Source organism: Ixodes scapularis, unplaced genomic scaffold (genome assembly GCF_016920785.2).
Source record: "Ixodes scapularis isolate PalLabHiFi unplaced genomic scaffold, ASM1692078v2 PGA_scaffold10__122_contigs__length_95168666, whole genome shotgun sequence".
Classification (NCBI taxonomy): Eukaryota; Metazoa; Arthropoda; class Arachnida; order Ixodida; family Ixodidae; genus Ixodes; species Ixodes scapularis.
Genome location: NW_024609836.1, coordinates 55,323,181 through 55,345,707, shown reverse-complemented (window position 1 = coordinate 55,345,707; position 22,527 = coordinate 55,323,181). Strand labels below are relative to the sequence as shown.

The window sequence follows — 22,527 nt, the reverse complement described above, 5'->3', positions numbered from 1 at the left end:
AAAGCGCCAAGCGACCGATCGATGTTTTGCGGTGTGGTTTGGATGTGCCATGACTCGACGAAGAGCCTTTGTCAGCAAGTTCGACGTCGCTTATATTGCTGTTGGTTATGCTTAGTTCCTGCAGATTATTTTGTGTGCTTTCTTTGTTTGTTAGGTTGGTCACGGTGTCCAATACTTTTCTCGGCTCATAGAAGATCTTTGAAGATAATACTCTCATTGTGCTTTTTGGGTTTCATGCTTAAGTTTGTTTCGTAATTGTATTACATTTAGCTGGTATGTTTTTATCCCATTTTATGATGACGGTATGGTGAATATTGTTCTTTTTTATCCTCTTGTAAAGAGGATTGATTGCCGATTCCCGTCTTGCGAGCGTTGTTTTCTCCTTTTCTTGAGATATTAAAAAAAGGCGTCATCGTATAGTTGCCTACATTTCCCCATAAACTCACTGTAAGCTAGGTTACGATTTTTAAAAAAAAAACCGCACTCCACTCTTCACTACCAACTAAGTCCTTAAACTATTTAAGTGCTTCGTCGAGTATTCTTCGATATCAAAATGATTCTTGCTTTCTTACTTTGCAATTGTTGGAAATAGAGGCAATGTAAAACGCGGGAAAATGGTAACCAATATCATATGTGAATATTCCGGCCAATAAATCACTGGTACTTAAATTTGCTACACAGTTATCGATCGATGTTGCACTTTCTAAGGTGACCCTAGTTGGCAGCGTTATGAAATTGATACAGCCGTAGCACATCGTGGTATTTTTAAAATCTGTCGCCTGTAGTGTGTCTGGGAGTGTATTAATATTTATATCACCCATTCAAAAATATGGGAGTAATTCTGAAGTGAGAAATCCGTGAAAGCAATCGTAAAACTCAATAAAACTGCTTCTGTTACTTTGGGGAATCGTTATACGGCACCAACTAATGCCTTATCAAGATGTTCCCTAAGGCATTCAACATTTTTGTTTATCATCGTGAAAGTATCCACAACTGTATAAGAGTAGCTGTTCTTAACTTCTATAAGAATTGCCCTACCTCGTTTATTGTTTCTCGTTAAGTTGGCACAACTATAATTATCAAAACGCGGCGGTTGACCATTTTTGCTCAAGCCTGTTTCGGTGAAGATAATGAGGAAAACGCATAGAGAACGCGAATAAAAAATATATCAAGAGCGTCTGTTTTTTCACTAATAATTCTTGCGTTTATGGTAATAGCTGAGAACGTAGATAAACGTTGCCTTCCAGTTTCATTAAAGACTTTAAAGTAAACATTAGACAGGAGACTGTCAGGTTGGGAAAAATAATTATTAAAATAAGACGACCAACCAATCCCTAAAACAGGGGCCCAATGTTTCGAATATTCATTCATAAAGTAATCACGTGGACGTTTCTTCTGCATTTTGAAGGGGTGGCTATAAAAGATCTTATCTCGTCAGTTTTCTTCCTACACCACTTTTGCTGCTTCAGCTTGGGCAGCGATCCCCAAGTTTTTCGAGCCGTCGGTTTTGCGTGCATGAACCTTCCCGTCTTAGGTCGAGACATACTTCCAGCCTACTTCTTTTCTTTTTTTTTTGGCACTAGCGGCGCACATCCGCTTCTTGCTTTGTCGCGTTTGGTGTTCGTTTATATAAACAGTGTTAGCCAGACCACTGAAGCCCAGTGTTTCAGTTGTCATCCGCTTCTTCTTTACTTTAGATGGATACTACAACGAAATTTCGGGGCTCATTTTTTGATCTATATGTGTTCAAAGGAGCAGTATCACATCGAACATACCAATATCTTGTTAAAAAAGTTTCGAAAAGGAAGATTAAAACGAATTAAACGACTAGCAGAGAGCACCTGGTGGATGTCGCTAACGCCTCGTTTGTAATGCCCGTCTAATACCTTGACAGCTAGTCACTAGCTGTCAAGGTTCAAGGTGAGTGTCTCGTTTCCGGCCACGTCGAGAGAAGGGAAGGAGGAACTCCCCCCTTCTTGAGAGTGCCTTTTGTGTGTCGCCGAATTCGCTATTGTCCCCCTACAAGATTATAGAAGATTAATCCGTCACTCAAAATTCGTATAAAAGCAGCCGCTTTGGTGGCTGGAACGACTAGGCCATCCTCTCGAAGTCAGCCTCGCCGTAGCTTTGCTTCTCCCGAGACGACCTACGCCACGAGTGCGTTGGATGTCACGTGGTCTCCGCTGGGCCTTCTCCGAGCGCTTGCCAGAGTGGGCCGTTTATAACGAGAAAAGAGCCACCAGGCTCAAAATCCAAACGTGCGATTGTCATTTACGGATCTGGTGGACCATATTCAACCTATTTTTGAACACGACGGAAATATTTCAAATTTCGTTAAAGTATCTCTTTGAGAAACAGTGCATTTCGTTTAAATCGTTGCTGGAAGCGAACAATTATATTTTCCCGTTGGCTTTAAATCAGGCACCCCATGGAATATATCAATTTCTTCGTCCACTGTTTTACCAGACACTTCATGCTTTACCTATCTCCTTTTAGAATGCTCTCTACGTCGGCTTGTTGCGTGATTCTCCTGATTTCTATGTTGATCAGTGTTTCATTGATCTTTATATCACCTAGTCTGACGCGTAAATCATGGTTTCTCGTTCTGGCTCGTTCTTATATTGTGTCAGTTGTAGTATTTACTTTCGGAATGATTTTAAATCATTGGAAATCGACTTGACCTCGCGCAGGTGTTACTATTGAATTTGACACATTCTTTTACCGATCGGAGATTAGCTGGTATCTCGCGGCGCAGATCATTGATCCCCTTCGCAATTGTTTTTTCTTCTTTCGTCATGGATAAGATAAAAAATTAAACCAGGCGGCAAAGTAGATGACACGATACAAAAATAAATTATGTTCGGAAGTAGTGAATAAAAAGCAAAGGAAAAGATTTGTTTGCGCTAGGCTCTTACCTGTGTAGTCAATGTTTCTTTGTAAGGTGCTTGTTGGCAGAGCACCTCTGCAGAAATGAAAACAGTCCAGGATTGTTGCCGCTTCTTATAGCTTCGGAGCTCCAGATGGCTGCCGGAGGGCGCTGCGATCTTACGCACGTGTCGCCAACGCAGTGGCGGTATGCAGCTCCTCCTCCCTGCTAATGAGTCAAGCTGTAGGCTACGGCAGTATCTGCGTAGTCAATGTTTGTTTGTTATATGCTTGTTGGCAAAGCACCGCTCTCGAACTCGTTTCGCAGCGGTGCTTGGCATTTAAATTATTCAAATGTGACTTGAATTTGCTTCTAAATAGTATTAAATATACATAACAATAAAATGCACTATATGTTGGTCATTGGCTTGTCGTTTTCACAAAGACATCATCTAACTCGTTACGGGCATTACATTACAAAAATGTGATTAATAAAAAAAAAGGATAATGTTATTCTGAGAGTCATATATCCTAAATAAGCCCCTTTTTCTTCTTCTATCAACTCAGGATTTCATAAAGTGCTCAAATAAAACGAAACTTAGCGCAGTCTGAAAGAAAATAAAAGTACGTACAAAATTCTTGGTTTAAAACCTTTGTTATGCTAGACGGAACCATAGCAAGGTTCAGCGAAAACGCCGAAGCCGTAAAAGCCCTGCCAATAGCAAAATTAAGCTATGGCGAGACGGCATCCCGGTCATTCCCTACCAGAGGACACGTGTAATTTTCTTCATGTCTTGGATATTTACCAAAAAAATATAATTTGGAAAAAACAAGGCTCTGTACTCCAAGAAAATTATTTGTTTGTGAAGGGAAACTGACTTTATTTCTGCTGATATCACGCCATAAGTTTCTGGAGTCTACATAAATCTGGTATAGTTAAGACAATACATTGTAAAAAAAAACGGTTGCGTACCACACAAATTTAGGTGGGCCCCTAATTATATAATATTATACCTATCTTACATTAAAATACAAACATTGAAGGCCACCATTACTCCAAATAGGAGCTCCAGAAATATGATACTTTATGAGATGTTTTTTTTTCTTCTAGAGAGCTTGAATTTCGGTGTCAGCTACAATACTTTTTTTATACATGGTGCGACGCCTGTGCTTTCACTGAGTTAGTACATAATAAAGCTAGAAAGCGAGAAATATAGACATTGCAAGTGATTTCTTTAACCGATTCTTTATATAATAATGCGTTGCCAGTGATCTGGACCCATCGAAACCACCGATGGGAACAGCCATCACCGCTCCATGCCCCGGCGCTTCGAAGCGGCCGCAATGTATGGATCGTTTCTCGCTAGTTTATTATATTAACTCTATGACTATTTTGTCTTTCTCATGCCTTACACATTTGACACGTATGCAACTTACGTCTGCCAATCAGAAAGCTGGACTGGTTTGATTCTTCCGTTGAAACCAACGCTATGAATGCGCTAGTTCGGGCTCATGAGTGCTTCTAATGAGGACCTCCTTTGAGTGGAGCTGTTGTTCTTGCTTTCCGCAAACCTCATTTACATTTTTAAATCACGACTGTTGTAAGCATAGTAGGCGTTTCTGAATTACAAGCTCTTACTTTTTTTCGGTCTTAAAAGATTTATTTTTAGAGAATAATGGTAAAACTGAAACTACAGTTTTTGAACGTGTTGATAGCATTGGACATTCATTACAACGACAATGACAAGTTCACCTTTGAACAGCCATGCAGAGTCTGGTTGTGTAGCGCGAACCATGTCAATGTAATTATATTCTTCCCGTGAAGTCGAATGTCATAGCGCGATTGTATGCAAGAAGGAGATCTTGAACCAACCCGGACAACAGTCCAAGCTTATGGGTTACACGAAAAGGACAAAACCTAGGCCAGTGTTGCGTCAAACACCCCTCATTCACTATGGTACCCCTAAACACCCCATTTTTATACGTTTTTATTTTTTTAGTAATGATGACTTTGTAAATTAAGATCTTTTTTTTGTTTCGACTCTAAATAAAGTGATGTCTTTTTCCCTAAAGCAATATATTTAGTTCGTTTTGGTTCGAACTTCGAACGCTAAGCCTATCTACTTTTTTTTCAAATTACCGAAGAAGCGGACGCATATTAGGCACCTAGGTGCAGCGAATCATTGGCATGTGAAATTTATTGTTCGTGCAGTTTACAAAATCTCGTTGACGTGCGGGAGGGTACAGGATATGCGTGAGATTTATTCTCGAACAAAAGAAATGAATATGTGAACGTCAATCGCCTTTGCCATCGACTTCTGGAGTCCACGGACCTTTCCACTGTTCAGACTTTCATTGTCTTAATGCCTCATCAACAGATGGCTCATTCTGAGCTGTCGAAGTAAAATATCGTAAAGGATGCTACAGGAATGTGCAATAAAGGCAGGGCCTCCGCAGTTTTTTTAGCTAGGCGTCAATTCGTTTACTTACAAAAATACGTAGGATATACGCACATGATGATTTTTTACTTCTCGCTATGAGTGTTTGCTTCGACAAGGGTTGGCGCAGAGACGATATCTTAAAATAAAAGGTCAGTTGTTTATCGGTGCTTCTGCGGACTAATATTTTATTTTTCCGTCGTTCTTTCCTGTTTTCTTGTTATGTAATTGAGTTCCAACGGTCTAATTTGAACCTAGGTGCTTAGGACTTTTTTGAATCTAGAGAGAAGTGGAACTAGGCCTTTTAGTGGTAGCTGTCTCGGCGTTTCTTGTGGGTTCTCCTAGAATAAACGTCACTCCAAATAGTTCAGAATATTGCCACATAAAAAACAAAAACTATCCGTGACCATTTTTTAAGACTGTGTTATGGTTAAGTAAGTTCAATGTATAAAACAATTGAGTCTTTCTTAAGCTACGTGACGTTAAAGAGGTAGATATCTGTTCTGGGCGAAAGTGTACATGTCGAAAGTCATAATAGCTAACTCTAGTATTGAGCTGTTTTTAGTGAGACGTACTCTTCACTAAGTTGTCCGCAAGAACACTTGAGCAATTTTTCTTTCCCACATTACATTCTTCTAAAAACATTTTGACGCAGTGCCTGTTGAAACTTGGGAAGACAATGATTTTTAAATGCGTCGGTGTCCTGTGACACGAGGTCGCTACTAAAGTTCCAATATTTCGTATGGTATTGTGGATATATAATTGGTAAATATTGTGTTTTATTTTGTCCGACAGTATATACGCTGGTAGCAGTCATCAAGCCCACAGGCATAAGATTAAGTTATATGAATAAAATATGATAATGTCAAGCAACAGCTTAGGTATTCTCAAACTTTCCTGGCAGGCATCCTCAAAGCCGTAGCTTATTATAAATTGTGAGCTGTTATAATGTTTTATGCATTGACCAGACCCTTAATCGTTTCCTAATAATTACTAAAATAAATGTTTTTTTATATTATTTGTATTGTCTTACTCTAGTTGTAAATTACACTTTTTTATTATAGACTTTGTGAAGTATCTCGACAGACAATATGAGCAGGACCACATTATACGGCCTTTTTTGTGTCTGCGATCCCGACCAGGTTTATTTTCCCTCAATTTGTCAAGTAGGTAAACGTATGACACTGTTCCTCGCATTTCATTTGTAGTTCGGACCACCTTGGCCTCGAAAGCTTACAGGAACACCGAAGGAGCACAATTGACTTTCTGAGGTCGTATTTTCTGAAATCTAAAATTCAATATAAAAATGTATAGCTGAATATATTTCCAAGCTTAAAGAACACGGTGTACTGAGGAAGCTCCTGTAACTTTAGGAAAAAAGAGTAGAGTGGAATTAATAATTAGTATATAGATATACATTTATTGCGCGTGCGCAAACACTATTTTGGAGAACTAAAATTAGCCATCGAAATCCTCAGCAGCGACAACAAGAACAAAAAAGCGGACCAAGGAATTTGGTATTGCTTTCCAGCGTTACATGAAATTAATGATCGTAGTTGGAGTTGCCTATTTCATTCCGCTGCAAATTAATCTAGTGTTTTCATTTCTTCTAATTCTTTAGCTTATTATGCAATGATGAATATAAATAGCGTCAGAGCGCACGCGGCCCAGCAATTATAATTATTTAATATTAATCAGCAGTGTAACGCGTTTTAAATTCGGGCTTATATGAGGTAGCGTGCGACCATTAAAGTAGATTATTTAGAGTCACTAACTGATTAAGCAACGAGGGGTATGGCATCTTTGTTCAAACATCTTGTCTGGTAATAGGTTGTTCGGCGTCCTTTTCGGCTAAGACCGCAATCTAATTGGCTGTGGAGCGATAATGAGATGCACGGAACACGCGGAGCCCGGCGGGTTTTTTTTTTAAGTTTTTAGTGGCTGTGGGAGGAAGGCGGTTTTGTACAAAAGAAAATCAGGGCTTTGCAAAATATTTTTGTGCCTTCTTCTGGCTCCTGCGAACACGAAGCTTACTGCTAAAGGAAGTAAAAGAGGTGGCGCGCTTTTGTCGACTCAACTTGAAAGTAATTATTTATGTAAAGGTTGTCGGTAAGGCCAGGCTCGTGCAGGAGATATATACACGATTTTAATGCCTTGTGGTAATCAATGTGTATTTATTTTAGAATTGAAGCACTTTCACAAGTCTTGCGGAGCCCAGTAGCGTCGACAGAGGCACCCCTAGAACGTACGGCCAAGCGTTTTGTCACGTTTGTCTTATAAATAATTGTATCTTCAAAAATGCCTCAAAATGCGCTAAAAACAGCCAAACGGTCATATTTCTGGATTTAATTAAAAATCCCTAGCGCTCCAAAAGAAAAATCCAAGGGCCGTACAACCTTCATTACGTTCAGACTTGTACACGTTACTGAAAATAGTAAGGAATTACATTTACAATTACTCGAGGCTAAACTGTAATTTTTTTAGAATTACATCTACCCTCCTATGAAAGTAAGTGGCCGTTACCCCAAAAAGTGATCCATTACTTTCGTGGCGTTACTTGCAACATTATTGTCCTCAGGTAAAAAACAAAGGGAAGAAGGTTTTCAAGTTCTTATTACTTCCACCTGTTCTATTTATTGACCTTGGGTATTTTGAGCCAAAGCTGGCTCTCGAAAGTCTCTGAAACATTTTGCGTCATTTCTTACTCGATATGTCGACTGAGCTGAGACACTCGATGGGAGTGCCATATTGTGCCTCACGAATGCTTCATGCTCTGCATTGAGCTTCTTCAGCGAAGCAATGGAAGTACCATATACTTCGAAGATAGAGCAGAGCTTCGTCGTTGCAGCCGTTGTCTGGTATTCTAGAGTTTTAGCAAACTTGGTACCAGTAAGGTGATAATTAAATAATAAGTATGGTTTGGCTCGATATTCTTCTTCCTTTAATTCTGAAGGGGTCAAGCCTCGGTTGAGACGTTGGTGAATAAGAAAAGGTTTCCAATATTTCAATATAAGTAATCGAAAAAAAAAGACAGGACACTCATAAGAACAATTAATTGGAACATTGGTTAAAACAAGAAAGTGTAAACGCACGTTTGCCATGTGTACCTTTCTTGGTGCCGTTCAAAACCGCCCGGAGCACGAACCGACTGCAGTTTACTCCGGTGTTCTCCAGATAGACGTTCGCTGATGCCACGGGCAGCGAGGGGCAGAGATCTGAGTAAGCCGCGCTATGGCCCCACTCACGAGTTTCACTCTCTTCTCAAGCACATAATATGAAGTCTACGTCAACCATCATTATGTTTTATTCGTAAAAAAATGTCTGCTTGGCAAAAGAGGGCGCAGACTAAACACAAGCGCTGTGTCAGCCTTCGGGCGGTCTACGCGTAAAGTCAGTGAGAACTCGAGCCCCAGCCGAACGCTGACACCGGTGTCCAATCTGCGCCCTACGTTCGCAACATTTAGAGGCGCAGGAAACTTCTCCACTTAGGCTTTTAGGCTTCCTTATCTTGAAAGTGTTGATAGTGGCATTGGCGTCGAACGTATCTAAGTATAATTTTGTTGAGCTAAGTATGGCTCGCCGGCGACGGTCGCCTTCGGAACAAGTTTGCTGGACTAAGTATGAAGTACCGCCGATTTCCGTCTGCAGGCTAAGTCGGATGGACTGTAAGTATACCACGTCAGCTACCATCGTCTGTGGACTAGGAGACTAGGAGGGTGTAGGATCGTTCGCCGAATGACAATTCGTCGCACGACAACAGGTAGCGGGGCTATTCGTGACATAGGGCAATTCGTCATAGGGCGGTTCGTCACTATGACAATTCGTGAAATACTCTTTCTGATAATTTATTATGGGTTTTGTTGCTTATTGAGCATAGTTTTTTAGGTGAGTGCAATTACTAGTGAGCCTCTTCCTTTATTTACTTATTTTTTCCCGCAGCCTTGAACATAGTTTGTACTAATTTTTATAGGCACTGCGTAATAATGTCTTAACCACCACAACCTTGGCACCACTCCTAGTGACTGATAAGAAGGGAGTATTCATTCAGGTGCGTAAATACAAGTGTTTTATTAATGATAACACTTTAGGAGTGTTTACAAAGAGATACTTCTGGCACATGCTTCGACGACATCCAAGTAGTTTGTCCCGTCATAGCTATGATGGATGGCCCGAAGTCGCCTGTCGTGTCCGGCCCGCTTCCGCGACACCCTTGTGGAAACGACCCCGCTTGCAGGTTGGCTGAGCTTCAGCTCCGTCATAGCTTGCTCCTTTTTTAGTGACTCCAGGAACGCTTAGAGATTAAGTGAAGCAGAACTTAATTTGCTCTGCAAAAAATGAAATCGAGGACTTTATAAATAAGCACGAGATAGTAACTGTCCGATAAAACTTGTTGGGCTAGTTGCTGCATGTTTGTCTAAAGGACGGTTGCGCGCACGAAAGAAGACAAGCACAAAGAGGTCAGGGCGGGGTGCGCTTGCCCGTCCGGACGTTCGTGTGCTTGCCTTTTTTCGTGCGCGCAAACGTCTCTTTAGTCATACAGACGACTGCGCGTGTGGCATGAATAAGGCAATAAAAGGAATTACCTGCAGCCCGTAGTGCCATGCCTTCACACTGTTGTTGGTCCGCGGCATTCCACCCATCGTCGCCTCATGCACGGACCACATTTTCGGAGGGAACTGGGCGGAGCAGATCCCGTTTCGTCGCGGTCGGCCGATGTAAACATCCTCAATGTAGTCCACTACTTGAATCGCCTCAGGGGGAAATGTTTCCATGATCTCCTGAAAAGCTTCAGAATGTTCCCAACAGGCAGAAATGCCAAAGCGGGAGCATTTTCATCTGGAATAAAAGGAAAATGGTTTGAAACTCTACACAAACTGATAAGCAATATATACAGAACGGGAAACAACACTCTACAGGCCAAAAGAGACTAACCTTTACTGCAAATGTCTCGTCCGTGGCGTAACGCGCGTGAAAACCCAAGGCGCAAAGCTTCCGATAAACGGACTGGGCGAGATGGAAAAAGCATCCTTGAATTTGGACCTCTGAAATAGTGTCACGAGCGGCGTTGATAGCGGCCATTTCGAAGTCCGTGTACAGGGTCCGTGCGGCGCAAGGTCCAAGTTTGTCAATCACGGCTGTGAAGAACCTGGTAAGCTGAAAAAGTAGTAGAGTTTCCACAGCCATTGGCAATACCTTGAGATAACACCTAATAGGGCAACATTATAATTGGAACTTACCTGCGGTATGTCGACTCAGCTTTGTTTGGAAGTAAACCGTACACCATGGGCACGGTGATCCCGTTCTTCAGCGCATGTATGGTGTACAGTTGATAGAACAGGGAGGGCACCACCTGGAACGTGCCATCACAAAACCAGGCGCTTGCACCTCCGAAACACTCCAGGTTGCGTTGTGTTGCAAATAGGATGAGCCGGTTGACGTCGCCCTCGCCACTGTGGTGCAAGAGGAACGGCTCTTCCTTGCAGTTCTCCTACAGCAAATATGGCATGTAAATCAACCGCATATTGGTAATGTTATGTGGCATGTAAATCAACCCCATAATGTTTTATGTCCGCACCGTGTACTTTCTTGGGAGCTTGATGTCCTCTCGGCAGGGTGGGAGGACATAATTAAACGTTGCCCGTTGCCTATGTTTTCGAAAGGTTCGACGTAGAGTTGACGTAGATGGCAGTTGTGACGCAGTACTGTCGGTGACACTTGCAGCCGCGTCCAAGAGAATATGCTGAGCTTGGTCACGTCCTTCCACTGAAAATAAATTACATATGTTATCAAATGAAGTTTATCATCAGAACTATCACGAAGAGCGACGTAAATCTTATGCGTTTGCACCTGCACTCGTTTTTGATCGAACCTTCAGACAGTTGATTTTCGTCGGTTCTGGAGCGTGGCTGTGGTCGTTGGTCGCTTTCTAAATTTGAAGTTTGGAAAAATCGGTTGTTATTTTTGCTTTGCAACTCTCGCGTTTCCGGCATATCCAGTATACACTGGATTCAGTTCTTCGGTTCGCGGTGTAGGAAAATCCCCGAAAAAGTAGCATCTCCCCACCTCTCTCCGTCTGGATGACTTCCATGGCGACTTTAAAGATTGACGGGAACCCAAACATGTTATAGCAGTCCGCCGATTCATAAATGAGTCACTGGAAGCCGCATTTCCAGATCCTTCTTCGAAACCCTGTAAGCTAAGCTGAATGAAAACCTTTGTCACTAGGGGAACCAGACAAAGACTGTGAACTCGAAGGTGGATAACAAAGTAATCCTCAAAGCATTATACATTGTGCTTCCAAGGTTAACTAAAATGTTTATCAACTTAAAACCAAACAGGAGACTAATCTTTCTAAACAGGATACTACACAAAAGCTGAATAACAAAGCTGCCGAACACTTAAAAATAGGTTAATGCTAAGAATAGCGTCGGTTTATAATACCTTCGGCGACGCTTTTCGTTCCGTATAGGCAAAGCGCCGCATTTCCAGATCCTTCTTCGAAACCCTCTAAGCTAAACTGAATGGAAACCTTTGTCAGCAGGGGAACCAGAGAAAGACTGTGAACTCGAAGGTGGATAAGAAAGTAATCCTCAAAGCATTATACATTGAGCTTCCAAGGTTAACTAAGATGTTTATCAACTTAGAACCAAACAAGAGAAACAAACAAGCACCAAACAAAAGCGTCGGGTTATAATACCTTTGGCGACGCTTTTCGTTCCGTATAGACAAAGCACTATTTCAAAACTCCCGTTTTGCGACAAGGTGTCGTAGTGACGAGTTGCCCTATGACGAATTGCCCTGTGCGACGAACGGCCCTGCGACGAGTTGCCCTATTACGAAATGTCTTTCGACGAACGGCCCGTACCCCGGACTAGGAATGATGGACTAAGTATGAATCGGCACCAAAGTTTTCCCGTGACTAAGTATGCTGGACTAAGTATTCCCTGCAAACGAATGTAGCCTGCTGACCAAATATACTGGACTAAGTATGACTCGCCTACGACAGTCGACTGCGGACTAAGTATGCTGGACTTTGTATATCTCGCCTCCGATGGTTGCCTGCGCACACAAAATGCTGAACCAAGTATGCTGCACTACTTACCACTCATCGTGAACAGTCGTGTGCTACTGCGACTGTCTGCGGGACGGGACCAAGTCATACAGCAACGATACTAAGTCATACTTCGCACATGGTTGAAAAAACCCCGAGACTGCGGGTAAACGACACAGCACTAAAAAGTCTCTGTGTGTCGTTTACCCGCAGTCTCGGGTTTTTTTCAACCATGTGCAATGTACACCAGCTCGTTTGCGCCCTTACTTTTTGTTCATCATACTTCGTCCCGTTGCGCTGTAGATTATCTCCTACATATGGTGCCAAGCAAAGGTGTGGAACAGCGGATCGCTGGTTCTTGAATTGACTCGCCTTGAGGCCCCTGACGAAGCACTAGTTCAGGTTGTTTGTTTTATAGTTATGATTTAATGTAACTAATCATGCCTCCTACATGTTGTGTATGTTTATGCATTGGCTGCTACGGGCTATGCACAATTTACATTGTCTTGGCCAGCGTGTAAAGGTCCGTTCACACTCTTGCAACCGAGGACAATCGAGAGAGACCAGACCGGTTTTTAAGCCTCTTGCGACTTCTTAGCAGTGTTGTGCCCGTTACCGGAAAAAGTAACGAAATAGCGTTACTCGTTAGTTTGGTAAAAAGTAACGCGCTATCGAGCTACGTTACTCTTTTACAAACGTAACGATATACCGTTACCGTTACTTTCCAAAAATAACGAACGTTACTTTTACGTTACTTTAACGTTACTTTTCTGTTCGAGTACATATGTTTGGCAGAGATGTATGATAAGCCTCCTTAACAAGCTTGGATAAAGATAAAAATTTACACAGCGGTTTCACAGTGTTTTGATGCGCGAAGCAGCTTAATTTTCAGCATGCAGATTAGGCATTGAAACTGTAAATTACCTGATTCTGTCTCCTTTAGTTGATACATTTCATTCAGACCTGCTGGCCATGGCGACGGACTTTCGTTATTCATGCCCATCTCACGCGCAGAATGAGTCGGAGATGTTAGTCAATCGGCTTTTATAAACTACAGCATGCGAACGAGGACTGCTGGAACACAATGAGCCAACCAACACCCCTCATCTGTACGCCGGTTTTAGTAACAGTCCGGTTCATACTATTACCAGAGACTGATTTACTTCACTGTCTAGAAGAGGACACCGGTTACCAGCACACTGGCTATAATCACTTGCTGCCTCTTACCCGCAGTACCTTTTAATTCTTCTGCGAGAAAAAAAAAAAAAAAAAACAGGTTTCGTGTTTGTAAATTTTTTTTCCAGGTTTAAAACTTTTTTTTTCATTTTTTTTATCATGACCTTAGGGAATTAAAGACTAATCAAGCGAAAGATTCTTCTGTGTACAAAAGTGGGTCAGGAACTTTCAGGCAGCGAGGGGGAGAGCGAGGGTAAAAATATTCCACAAGAAATGTTTCTTTTTTTTTTTTTTTAACTAGAGAAATGAGCAAATCGTTTCGCCACGAGTTGTCCACTGTTGTAAACAGATGTCTTTCCAAGGCTTCCCCCCCCCCCCCCCCGCCGTCCACTTCTGCTGCACAAAGCAGGAGGGGGGGAGAGGAGGGAGGGGAGGAGACTGTAACGCCTAGTGGGTGGTGACACTATGAAAAAAAAAAGGATGTATGGAATTAGCTGGTAGCCGCAGGTTTTTCTCGCCTTCGAGAAGTGAGTCTTTTTTTTTTTTAACTTTACTGTGAGGGATGCTGATTCTGTGCAGCGATAAGCTGGTGCAGGATTTTGAGATAAGCTCGTGCAGGAATTCACCAGTTTTGGTCAAAAGTAACGAGTAGCGAGTAACGAAATTTGACAGCCGATACCGTAAAAAAGTAAAGAAAATACTTTACTCGTTAGTCATCCAGAATACTAACGAGTACGTTACTGCGTTAGCGAAAAATGTAACGCGTTACCAGTAACGTCGTTACTAGTAACGCGTTACCTCCAAAACTGCTTCTTAGGACCAACTCCGCTGTAGCGCATCCGGTCCTAAGAGGTCGCATGAGGCTAAAAAACCGGTCTGGTCTCTCTCGGTCGTACTCGGTTGCAAGAGTGTGAACGGGCCTTAACGCTATTCGTCACACTCAAGACAATAAACACACTCTGCGTTAAAAGCTAATGTATCTACTGGTTCAACGTCTCTCGAGCACCAGTATAGTGTGCTAAGGATGATTGTGAAGGAACTGCCACTCATAGTCATGTCAAAGAATACTCGAAAACTCCTTCCGCTCTGACTGGTGGGTTTCCATTTTGGGTGTGCCACTTAGAAACACAAAGAAGGCTCCTTGTGTCCGGATACTGACGTGTTTATTTCGCAAAAATATAACACGCTTGCCCGAGGGCCAACAATAGCCCTCTTGTCTCGTCGGACCAGCGTTCACTTCGAAAGTCACGGGTGGGCTTGGCTCAGCTATGACGGCTGGCGCGCTCCGAGAGGGAGTGCCTCGGTTGCACTCCGGGCAGCGTGAGTCATACCCATTAGGCAAGTTCGGCGGAAAGGACACTTGCTCATTGTGTCCGTGCGTGGCTGACGTGTGCCCCAAAGCCGTTGAGTGGCATCGGGTTTTGGTTATTCACCTCTCCCTCCGTCCACGAAGTTCTTGGCCTGAAATTGGCCTGGTTCGCCGTCATAGACCCCTTTCGAAAGTTCGCCAACACTGAAAAAAATCTGGGCAGCAAAAGAAAAAGATCTAGCAACACTCGGCGACCGCCGCCATCAGACAGCGTTCGTCGCGTTCGGTACGTTCGGCGTGCCGCTCCTTCGTTGTCGTACTTTTCGTATTTCAGTCACATACGCGTTGTGCTATCGGTGCTACCAGGTCCTGGTGTGCATCATGGCCTGCGCCGGCGTTTTCCCTATCACTGGTTGGGTCAACGACCTGTCGCAACTGCCTCCGATAAATGACAGCGAAGTTGAAACGTTTTACCGACGCCGGTCGGGCACGGACCGGTGCATGGAATGGAGCTACAACTTCCTCGTCGAAGCTTATGTGGTGCCAACGTCACTAAAAGCGAACTACGCGCGAAAAAGGCAAGTGTGCTTTTGTTTGATGTCTGCCTTGTGTCTTAAAGCTGTGTCAAAGCGGTGCGACGAGCGAAAATCTCCGGCGGTCGTCGTTGCTTGTCTCGCCGCACGCTAAATCGCTTACATGCGGTCTACCCTTGGGCAACTCGAGAACCGTCTATGCTCTGAAATACCCGTTGGGAAGCCTTCAGGCTTTGGCGACCACAGCCGGTATAACACTTTGTTACATGGTTGCGAAAGGCGCTGCAAGCACGTTCTTCTAGCTAGGAAGGGCGCCTAATCACTGAGTGTTTTGAATTCGCGGAAGGAGCGAATACCCTCGAGAGGGGAGGAAGCGTTCCGAGCTTGTGCAGAGGACTCCTTGCTTTCTGCACAACATGGTGCGGATGTTGTCTGCACAAAAGAAATCTGTGGTTATGCACCATAGGCAGCACCTAAATTCCTTTCGCAGTAACGATCTGTGACGCCTGCCGATGCGAAAATACAGGGCTTGTTTACTTGTTGGAACTCTTCCAGCGGGCTGGTTCTGTTGCAAGAGCACCTTGCAGAAACTGCAAGATAGTCTTGCAGTTTCTTTGTGGTGGCTCATTTCTATGTGTGGATAAAACATGCACGCCCACTTCATAACTGCAGCAGTTGGTAAGTTTTTGAGCATGTGAAACATATTTATCTCTTTTTCAATCCATTCAGCGGAGGAACTCTCTTCATAAAGGGAACTTGCTACAGAATCAAGAAGAAGACGCATCATCCCTATACAATTATGGCAACAGTCGACAAGCAAGGCCAGCTTTTGGACGGCAACTGCGAATGTCCTGCGGGAAGCGTGGCTTGTAACCACCTTACGGCTCTTCTCCACACGGTAGCCCTTTTACAATATATGGGCTTCAGCGAGGCACCAGCTGAACTTTCTTGCATCGACCTACCGCAGCAGTGGAGGGTTCCCCGAGGTCCACAAATCCACGGCACCTCAATCCAGGCCGTTGACTGGCGAAGCGTAAGAGAGGGCAGACTCAACATGCCACTGCTATCACGGCTCTATGACAGTAGGGTGACTGTACGAACCAAGGTACAGCAAAACGAACCAACAATGAAGTTGGGACAAGCTCTCCTCGGCCTAGGCAACTGCAGCAACTTCGGCGAGGCTTTGCTGCAGCAGCAGGATGGTCCTTTCGAAAACACAAAGTTCGGCCCGGCACTGGCCGCAGCACCGCTGTCTTACCAGCAGCCCATCTTTCCCCATGGACTGTCCGTCGTGACAAACATCCCCCGCCACGGAAGCCACCCGTACGTGTTACCGGAGGACTGTTGGTTCTTCGGAACAAGGGAATAATGGGACACCCCTACTTCATTCCTGGGCAGTGATATCTTGGAGGTGACTAATTATATTGTCACAGTAGATAACGGTAAATACACAATCTGGGACAACATTTTGTGGTTTTTCATTTGACCGGTGCTCAACGGGTCGAACGCACAAAAACCCATAGCTTTGGTGTTGTCTCCAAATATGGGGGCAGGAGATTGTACAGGTATAGGTGTCCACTTCAAGGGACAACAAATAATTTTTAAATTTCTGACGCAACATTCGTCGGATGAAGCCGAATAGTGTGTCAGCCTTCGGACTCGCGTTCAATCAGTGAAGCACTGATGAACACAAGTTCCTCGTAGTGTTTCAAAACATGGAAAGGAAACACAGTGAGTTGAAAAAGTCTCCCTTATGGCAATATCAACACAAAAACTTTCTGTTTTGGTTCCTGACACTTCCCGAAATTGGAACGCCCTAAGTGCCCCGGATGCATTCAAGGAAACGACTGTCAAAAATAAGCCTAGTTCTTCTTCCAATTTACTCGGTTGTTTTCGTCATCAATAACTGAACAGTCAGCGTGATTGAAGTGAGTCTGTATAGGGGGTACACGTGGCCGTGTATTTCAGTGAGCCACAGCTTGACATCCACCAGTGCTAGGCTAGTGTCTGCAGCTTGAGCTTGCAGACAACAACACTGTTGACTGCCGAGGTGCAGTACATTCATACAGACGGCTCTGGATTCTTTTGCACTCAGACTTCAACCACGTTGGTCGTTCAGTTGTGGATGAGCCTGTAACAGAGCAGACCAAGACAAAAAAGTATTTATCTTTGTTGACTACTTTTCAGTTGCAAGTTGAGGAAAATACGAGGATGAAAAAGGTTGCTCCAGTTTTGCTGGTCCTAAACAGCTCTCTACCAACAAATTTGCAGGTCTTCATCATTTCAGTACAATTTGATTTTTTTTTGTATATTCTAGAGCCTATGCCTTACACCACAACAAGCAAGGGACCTGGAGAGAAATGCAAGGCAGCAAGCAGGGAGTCCGACATGGCGTAAGGAGCGCATGATGCGTTTGACGGCTTCAAACTTTGGCACAACCTTCCGAAGGCCAGTGTGAACCGACACGGGACTGGATGCCTTGATTGTCCCAAAGCACCTCTCCAAGGTTCCTGCACCGCGGTGAGTTGTTTAAAAGCGGGAAATATCGAGAGGCATCTGTCTTGCCCTCTTCAATTTGTGTTCGGGGGGACTACTCCACAAAATGCATTACTTGTACATTGCAATCAATCACCGACAAGCTCTGAATATTTTTCTGGCGGGGTGGAGCATTTGTTGCAGTGCAGGGTTTCAACAAACACGCAAAACACCACATTGGTAAGATGCATATTTTTTTAGACGAGTACTGAACTGAAAAATATACTCAAAGGTAGTGGTTATAATGATAAATATCGTAGATGCAGTGATGGAAGTGCTACACCATTTGCACCTTATAGCGCTGTGACTGAAACAAAGTAGCATTTTTGCTAAGAATTGCACCACGCCTGTGCCGAGATAAGCGAAGCAAGAAAAAAAAAACTATGTATATTATTGGTCGACTCTAATATTTAGAGAAGTAGAAGGAAGGAAATATTGTACAAATATGTATTTCAAAGCGTCTCTACTCATCGTATAGTTTGTTTGATCTTAGGTCAGAGTACAGTCGAAGGCTCGAACACAGACAACTGCGAACATATACTAAAAGTGCAAGTCATGGGACATCTGCTGCACTTAGTTCGTTTAGTCAATGAAAGACTACGCACAGGAAGATGGACGAATGCCATGATGTCTCGCTTTGACGCTGGTTGGGCCCATTGGCTCGTAGGAGCGGCTGGGCTTTAAATTTATGTGATGCGAAGTATTTAGATCGCTCATCAACCACGCTGGTTGGTTGATGCGCTGGTGGATTGATCGCCGACATCATCTAAATATCCGGACGATGTCGGCATTGTGAGGAGCTAAAAGTTGCGAGAAAACATTGCCAAATTGTAGGATGGTGGCTACCGCCATCCAACAATTTGGCAATGTGGTAAGCCAGAATCAAGGTCTTGTACTCTTGATGAGCTTACTTAATTATCATATCTGCGGCACGCCTCCTTGCCGCCTCTCACTAGTGCGCATGTCGAGCTTCACCGCTTTGCTCTCGAGTGCTAGGTGCAGCGACTGACCTGTGTGAGCACCTAGGTTAGCGTGATAGGCTCAGTAATTATGGTCAGTACTATCCTACTAGTTTTGTGTTTTACTACACTACCAGGTCTACTAGTTTTGTGGGTTTTTTTGGTGGCAGGTTTATTTCCAATTTTAAAAAAGTGTGTGCTATGGGGAAAAAATGCAGGTCTATATTTGAATACATGGCAGTCAATGGTTGTTCCCATGCAGCTGTCGATCGAAAGAACGGCGAACTTTGACTTTACTCTGGTTCCAATGCCACTAAGGAGTAGTGTTACTTGCATCAGTTTAGGTTTTCACAATATTTGTGGGTGGTTGTTTTGGCAGTCCATAAAAATAAAGTCTCAAGTTTGGTAGGCTCATAAAACTTGGGGGACACATTTTTGTTGATAGACAAACTGGTTTCTGCAGGAATTTTCCTAAACTTATTTAGTACATAGGCTAAATAAAGTACTTCCTGTAAAAGTGTGAGCAAAGAGAAGCTTTATCCCAACTGAAGTGTTACGCTATGCCTCATTTTTTATCAATTTTTAGTACCCATTGTAAATGGAACCTTAAAACAATTGTTAGAGCTTTTTCCCCTAAAAAGAACGCCCTGTGTTCCTTTGGCACCCTATCTGTTCTTATGGCAAAAGGTAACACGTAACATGTTCCTGTATATAAGAACAACCCTTAGTCATTATCAAAAATGAACTCATTTTGCGACGCAATAACTTGCTCATTTTCAAGTGATGTGCTCAAAGCTGTTGGCATCTGCTCCAAAAAGATCAGGTATTGCTTTAAACAAATATTTAGACCGTTCCACTAGGAAGAGCGGAGAGAGAAAAAATGCTCTCTTCCTCTCACCTCGGCCGTCGTCTGCTCCGTCGGGTGGGCTGTACCTAACATACGGCTGGTGCTGAAACTCGGTTTAAAATCACATAATTTTGGAAATATCAAGCGCAGATGTGTGAATTTCGACATGCAAGTCATCGTGTAATACTATGCTCGATAAAAAGACTACCCGGTCCATTTGCGCTGTTACGTGCGTGGAAATAAAGAAAAGAAATGGGAAAACTGTGTCTGAGTGGCCGGTCTCTCCGGCAAAAAGTAAATCCGGTTGTTGTAGCGTTATTACTGTACAAAGTTTGTACTGCTGTAGGCCTTTAGCGACAATGAGTGGAAGTCTGGAATAATAAATAAAAACATGTTTTCCTGACGCAATACACGCAGTGGTTGAGGGCAGTACTGCCGGCTGATTCCCCTGCTATTGAAGTAACGGAACAAAGATCATTCTAGTGGATCATTCACTGAAATCAAACAACAGGAAGCTATAGGCTGACTTTGGAGTAGCCATAAATATTCCAAGAACGCGAACCACTTCGCAACGGCAGCCACGAGCTAGAGTTCAATGTTAGGTACAGTCCGCAGGTACAGCCCAAAGATGGAGAACAGCAACCTCCCGGTGTGTCATCTGCTAGCGGAGTCGGGCTAATGCCCTCTTTCTCGTTTTACCCCACCGAACCTGCTAAACTTCCTGGATGTCTGGAGAGGGTAATCTGGTCGAACAAAATGGCGCCGCCCTGAGAGCTCTTAATGGAATGGTCTATATAACCTGCTACAAAAGGTCAAATGCTCATTTCATCAGTGTAGATATGCCATTATAAGCTGTAATTATTTTTCAGACACGGCATCATCAACGAGCCAGTTGCAGCAAGGCACTATGAGGACGTCTTAAGGGGACTGCGTCATCAAGTCACAGTCAGTTGATGTGGACTGTTAGTGAACCCAGAAGTCCCATGGCCCGGAGCATCTCCGGATAGGATCGTACACGATCCCAGTGAAAACCCTCCACATGGCATTGTAGAGATTAATTGCCCCTCCTCCCTTTATGATAAGACTGTCGAAGAGCTGAAGAAAGCGGATTTCGGCTCCAAAGTGGAGAAAGGTTGCTCGGCGCTAAACATGTATCGCTCGGAGCTTAAAAAAAAGCCACCCGTATCAATGTGAAGTCCTCGGGCAAATGGCTCTTGCTGGGCAGCAGGGGGGGGACTTTGTTGTGTACGGGAAAAAGTTAATCTTAATTGAGCGAATAAGGTTAAATGCAGATGAGTGGGACAGTGTTAGCATGAAGCTAGAAGACTTTTATTTTAATGTGTTGCTGCCTCACCTTGAATGCAGCAGGTAGTTTTCTGACACTGAAGTACCGTAAAATACTGATCCTGTATCCATATTCTAATATTTCCCCACCGACTACATTTGAAATGTTTAAAAACTAAGCAGAGAACACATTAAGCATTCGTCAAAGACTTTTTAGCCCGCCTATACTCATATTCACCTCAAGAACCGCAGGAAAAAAAATCTGGCTCCTTGCGGAACGTTATTTCTTTCCCCCTTAATGTGCTGAATTAAGATACATGTATGTACATCTCGGATTAGCTTTGCTATTTTATCAAGACATACAGATTTCAAGCATCAAAGGCACAGTTTCTTGTTCCAACTACCAAATCTTGCAAGAACTACTTCGTGCAGCGCCTTAATAATGCACAAGACTTCCTTGTTTCTTGATGTGACGAATATAACTAACCAAGGTGCTCCTCCTCGCCAACCACTTATCCAAGCACAAGCACTTCGATGCAAAGCGGTGAAGTCCACTCTATTGCCATAAGATACCGGGTGCGCCCACCTTACCTTTACTGAAAACAGAGTTAATCTAGACATGGGCACTTATCCGGTCAAATCGGGTGTTTAACATAATTTGCAGAATTCCAAAGTTTGAAAAATGTTAATAGGGCACCTGAACAAAGTGGGTGCTTCTGCGGAATTTTATGGTATGGTGTCCCTTCTGCATTTTACTCTTCGGCCTAACAAGCCCCATCCTCAGTTTTTTAAGGTTATCTTTTAATTTTGGGTGTACATTTGCTCAGTATTTTACGGTCATGTTCACATTAAGGAATTATATGGAATGCTACATATGACATTGCTAAGATGAGAGCTTGGGCAAGTTGGTTTTGTTGTTCTCAAGAGAGAAAAGGGGATAGCCAAAAAAGGTTTTCTCCTCCATTGCATTGCAAGTCACTATTCAGAATACATATATGGCAAGCCAAAGCTGCCATATTTTAAGTTCACTTTAAGGATTGTTTGTCAGCTCGAGGATTGTCTTGTGTCAACAGCGGTTGCAGTTGCTATTGCTTGCAGCATGAGAAAAGTGGCACATTGGAACAGTCAAACTACTCAAAAGATCTGAAGTTTGTTTATATACTGTACAGGCAATGTCATCAAATTGAGTCTGTACTGACACTTGAAAGGCGGTTTGGCGGCCAAGCGTTTTAGCGCACTGCAGTTCTGAGCACAAGGACCGAAAGCATATGCACTGCAGAGCAAAAAGATCCTGAGCTGAATCTCCGTTCCTGTAGATCCAGGCTAGCATTGTATGGGTCATGCATGTGATACACAGTAAAGATCCCAAGCTGGTGGTCGTACTGCAATGGATAAATTTTTCAACTACAGTGTGACCTATGCCCATTGTCACCTCAAAGGAAGAAGTTTTTGCATGGACTGAGAAGTTGTTGTTAAAATACTTTCTTGTCCGAGAGAAAAAGAATGACTCTCTGCATTTGACAGATGAAT

At 43.3% G+C, this 22,527-nt stretch overlaps 2 pseudogenes; one reads left to right on the top strand and one right to left on the bottom strand.

Moving 5' to 3' along the window:
- Positions 1-9,397: 9,397 nt before the first annotated feature.
- LOC120845950 lies at positions 9,398-11,424 on the bottom strand (annotated as a pseudogene).
- Positions 11,425-15,220: 3,796 nt separating this feature from the next.
- Positions 15,221-21,085, top strand: LOC115319790 (annotated as a pseudogene).
- Positions 21,086-22,527: the final 1,442 nt, after the last annotated feature.